Source organism: Monopterus albus, unplaced genomic scaffold (assembly GCF_001952655.1).
Source record: "Monopterus albus unplaced genomic scaffold, M_albus_1.0 scaffold4.1, whole genome shotgun sequence".
Classification (NCBI taxonomy): domain Eukaryota; kingdom Metazoa; phylum Chordata; class Actinopteri; order Synbranchiformes; family Synbranchidae; genus Monopterus; species Monopterus albus.
Genome location: NW_018127884.1, coordinates 6,826,086 through 6,831,720, shown reverse-complemented (window position 1 = coordinate 6,831,720; position 5,635 = coordinate 6,826,086).

Here is a 5,635-nt window from a genome sequence, read left to right as displayed (position 1 = left end):
AGACATCTGATTTGTAGTAGTTTAGTGTTTGTATGTCTGTGTGCTTGCTGTGGTAGACGTGTATGTTTTTCTGCCTTTAATTAGTCAGAGTGCTCATCTCTCCAACCGATGCCTTATGGGATGGGGAAGATAAATCCTTTTATGTGGAGCGCGATTACTGCCTACGATCCACTAGTGTGTACTCTTGTGCACATGTACTGTATGTGTTACTAGCCACTGCAGTAATCCACAGCACTATAAATAGTCACTTTGATTTGAATCCTTCCGCTAATCCAATTGACTTTATTGGTATGGTGATACAATTGATATGTGTATACAGTGGTGTGAAAAAGTGTTTGCCCCCTTACTGATTTCTTATCTTTTTGCATGTTTGTCACACTGTAATGTTTCAGATCGTCAAACAAATTTATATATTAGTCAAAGATAACACAAGTAAACACATCATGCAGTTTTTAAATGAAGGTTTTTATTATTAAGGGAAAACAAAATCCAAAACTATAGAGCCCTGTGTGAACAAGTGTTTGCCCCCCTGTCAAAACACTGGTTTATCGCACCTGAGTTCAATTTCTCTTGCCACACCTGTTCGCAATCAAGAAATCACTTAAATAGGACCTGCCTGACAAAGTGAAGTAGACCAAAAGATCCTCAAAAGCTAGACATCATGCCGAGATCCAAAGAAATTCAAAAACAAATGAGAAAGAGAATAATGGAGCTCTATCAGTCCGGAAAAGGTTATAAAGCCATTTCTAAAGCTTTGGGACTGCAGCGAACCACAGTGAGAGCCATTATCCACAAATGGCGAAAACATGGAACAGTGGAGAACCTTCCCAGGAGTGGCCAGCCGACCAAAATTACCCCAAGAGCGCAGCGACAACTCATCCAAGAGGTCACAAAAGACCCCACAACAACATCCAAAGAACTGCAGGCCTCACTTGCCTCAGTTAAGCTGAGTGTTCATGACTCCACCATAAGAAAGAGACTGGGCAAAAATGGTTTGCATGGCAGAGTTCCAAGACGAAAACCACTGCTGAGCAAAAAGAACATAAAGGCTCGTCTCAGTTTTGCCAGAAAACATCTTGATGATCCCCAAGACTTTTGGGATAATACTCTGTGGACAGACGAGACAAAAGTTGAACTTTTTGGAAGGTGTGTGTCCCATTATGTGTGGCGTAAAAGTAACACCGCATTTCAGAAAAAGAACATCATACCAACAGTAAAATATGGTGGTGGTAGTGGGATGGTCTGGGGCTGTTTTGCTGCTTCAGGCCCTGGAAGACTTGCTGTGATAAATGGAACCATGAATTCTGCTGTGTACCAAAATATCCTGAAGGAGAATGTCCGGCCATCCGTTTGTGACCTCAAGCTGAAGCGAACTTGGGTTCTGCAGCAGGACAATGATCCAAAGCACACCAGCAAGTCCACTTCTGAATGGCTGAAGAAAAACAAAATGAAGACTTTGGAGTGGCCTAGTCAAAGTCCTGACCTGAATCCAATTGAGATGCTGTGGCATGACCTTAAATGACAGGGGGGCCAACACTTGTTCACACAGGGCTATATAGTTTTGGATTTTGTTTTCCCTTAATAATAAAAACCTTCATTTAAAAACTGCATGATGTGTTTACTTGTGTTATCTTTGACTAATATATAAATTTGTTTGACGATCTGAAACATTACAGTGTGACAAACATGCAAAAAGATAAGAAATCAGTAAGGGGGCAAACACTTTTTCACACCACTGTATAACACATTGACAACATCTGGTACATAATTACTTAGTTTATATGCTGTTCTGACAAAGAGCAGTTCCTGCATTGTAACTTCTCTAATGTATCTTACAGTGGGAAATATTGGTTTTGCGCGTAAGATTATTTTTCAGTGTGGAAGACCATTTAAAACTTTGATAAATTGTTGTTTGTGATTTATTTTGTCAGAAATTAAAGTTTGACAACTGCTTAAGGAAATATATAGAAACCTTTAAATTGCACAAAAATATTTAGACACTCACTCATGCCCAAGGTAAGGATAAAGAGCTCAGTGATATTTGAGGCAGCTGACATCTGAGCCAACCTGTCAACCATTTATATATGCAAGTTTCTCAAAGCTGTTTTACCTGCAGTTGTTGCAAAACCTTACAGTAAATGTGGTTCCTGGCAGGTTTTTAAAATCTAAAAGTTGTGCATAAAAGGCAAGTCCTCCGTGTTCCCGAATAACTGGGCTACAGTCTTTAGATCTGTTCTAGGTCAGACTTTAGATCAGAACAAATACTGCCTTCTTATATTTTCAGGACGTAATGAGCCCCACAAGAAGGAGTGTCCAAAATGGAAGAGCGAGTACCCGATGACGGCGGGCCAGCTGAGGAGCAAGAGGGATGAGCTTTGGGATACGGCTCCAGCTTTCGATGGACGGAAAGAGATCTGGGATGCACTCAGAGCAGCAGCCCTGGCTGCAGAGTGCAATGACCTGGAGCTAGCACAGGCTATAGTGGATGGAGCCTGCATTACTCTGCCACACGGAATGAAACTACCCACTGGCGCATGAACACACACATGCTCTATCAAGTATGGAACTGTACCTCACCCAGTTGTCAGTTGTAAGCTGTAAATTGACTGGAACTTCCATCATAAACTCTGTCATAATTCTCAAAATGTCAGAGATTACTCCTGTAATAGTTACATAACAGTTGCAGTGCTGCCTGACCAGTGTCAATGGATTTGTGCACAGAGAGCCATGACAGAGTCGGGTGGAAATAACACTGTGCATATTTATCTACTCACACACAACGGTGGGTTTGCTTTTAAATGTTTTGTTGGTACAATGATACTTGTGTTGATGTAAATGTGATGTAAGTAAATATAAAGCAAATGTTATAGCCTAAAACTTCCTCTGGTTAATTGACTATTGTTGGGAAGAAAGAAAAAGTGTACCATGGTTAAAGTTAGCTACTGTTGCAAGTTAAAAAGTGGTTGTTTAATGTAGGTAATTTCTCCCTCTGCATGCTCTCTCACAGAAAGTTATGATGAACAAGGCAACAGTTACCAGCTCCCAGCACACACTTAGCCCCTCCTGTCAACCTTATCTCTGAAACATGCAGTGGGAGCAAAGTTTCTGAATCCAGACAAAAGCAGGTTCAGTCCTCTCCATGCAGACAAGAATTCCAGCTACGGGTGTGATTACCAACAGATAAGAAACACCCACTATGACCTATATTAAAGGTACACGAAATATCGTGAAGCATCATGTCTCACCTAGGCTGGTGACTAATTTGTAATTCATAGCTTTTCACTGTCTCACAGCTTCTTCTGAAAGCTGTGTCAACTCTTTTATGCCTTGTGGATTTCTTAAGAAAGGATGTGCGCCTGACAGTGAGCATGGCAGACTATCTCTGAGCTAAAGAAACAACTGGAGGAGCAGGAAGAAATTGATGTGACCCGTCAGAGGTGGTTCTTTGCTGGGAAGCTCCTGACTGACAAGATACCAAGATCCAGCAGGACTTTTTGTCCATGTGATTGTCAATACAAACCCTTCAGTCATGACTAACTGAGGAGATAGACATAGGGTTATGAAGTGAAGAAAAGACAAAGGACATGCCAGGGAGGGGTGCAGTAACAGGAGTAGGACCTGTAATTATTTTCCAGTTGGAACTGCATTGCAATTTTGGGTACTTTTTAATAAAAGAAATTATTGTTTTTGTATTGCTCCTTTTCTATTTTTTTCTTTTTTCCAAATGAAGTAAGAGTACTAAAAAGCACTGAAACACCAAAAAGTAGATTAAAAATAGAGTCCTAAGATGTGCATCTCAGTATCAGTTTGTTTTTGTGGACATCAATTCACAGGTCTATTGTTTACACAGGTTCCCCTCCTTGTCGTATGTGTTTGTACTTGTGCTTATTGACAATCGACAATCAACACTCCCCCCTCACCCTCCCCACCTCAGATCCAGCAGCTGCTCCCCCGACAATTACTACCCTTCCCTCCAGCCCCCCACCTCTAATGATCTGTGAAAAGGATGTGCATGGCCTCTTTAAAAGACAAAAAATCAGAAAGGCTCCAGGCCCAGATGACGTGATCCCCTCCTGCCTGAAAGTGTGTGCTGATCAGCTGGCCCCCATCTTCAATCTTATCTTCAACAGGTCACTGGAGCTGTGTGAAGTCCCCTCCTGCTTCAAACGCTCCACCATCATTCCAGTCCCCAAGAAAACCTCCATCAGTGGACTGAACGACTACAGACCTGTCGCCCTGACATCTGTAGTTATGAAGTGCTTTGAAAGACTGGTGTCGGCCCACCTGAAGGACATTGTAGACCCCCTGCTATACCCCCTGCAGTTTGCCTACCGGGCAAACAGGTCAGTGGACGATGCAGTGAACATGGCACTGCATTACATCCTGCAACACCTCGACTCCCCAGAGACCTATGCACGGGACCTCTTTGTGGACTTTAGCTCAGCGTTCAACACCATCATCCCAGACACCCTCCACTCCAAACTGACCTAGCTCACTGTGCCTGCCCCCACCTGTCAGTGGATTACGAGCTTTCTGACAAAGAGGAAGCAGCAGGTGAGGCTGGGGAAAACCACATCCAGCACCCGGACAATAAGCACAGGCGTTCCCTAGAGATGTGTGCTCTCCCCTCTGCTGTTTTCACTCTACACCAACGACTGCATCTCGAAGGACCCCTCTGTCAAGCTCCTAAAGTTTGCTGATGATACAAGCACTGTATCAGCAGTAAGGGCGTACCAGTTCCTGGGCTCCACTATCTCCCAGCACCTGAAGTGGACATCTAACATCAGGACCATGGAAGTTCGACCTGCCCCAGGAGCTGCTGATACAGTTCTACAGAGGAATCATCGAGTCTGTTCTCTGCACCTCCATCACTGTCTGGTTTGGCTCAGCAACCAACAGGACAAGTACAGACTTCAGCAGACAGTCAGGACTGCAGAAAAGGTAATTGGTGTGAGCCTGCCCTCCATGGAGGACCTCACGGGTCAAAAGGAGGGTGGAGAGGATCACTGCAGACCCCTCACACCCAGGACACAATCTGTTTGAACTCCTTCCCTCTGGACGGCGCTACAGGTCACTGTGCACCAAGACAACCAGGCACAGGGACAGTTTTTTCCCCCCTGGCTGTCACTCTGATAAACACTTAACCAATGACCATATAATTGGACAATAAACCTCAGTGCAATACCCGTGTATATATACATTGTACAGATTATACGGACTCATACAGGTATCTAGTACTCTGTTTTAAGTACTCTATTTTTATCCCTAATTATCTCACCCCAAAAAACATCCTTTGTTGTCTGCATTGTTACTGTCTGTCCATAATTCTTTTTCTGCATTGTTTGCACTTTGTTGCTTATAAATATTGCTTATTTTTGTTATATTACACAGCCTTATGCTGGTTTACTGTTTGCACATTGAGAGCCGATGTACCCGAGTCAAATTCCTCGTGTGTCAAAAAACATCCTTTGTTGTCTGCATTGTTACTGTCTGTCCATAATTCTTTTTCTGCATTGTTTGCACTTTGTTGCTTATAAATATTGCTTATTTTTGTTATATTACACAGCCTTATGCTGGTTTACTGTTTGCACATTGAGAGCCGATGTACCAGAGTCAAATTCCTTGTGTGTACAAG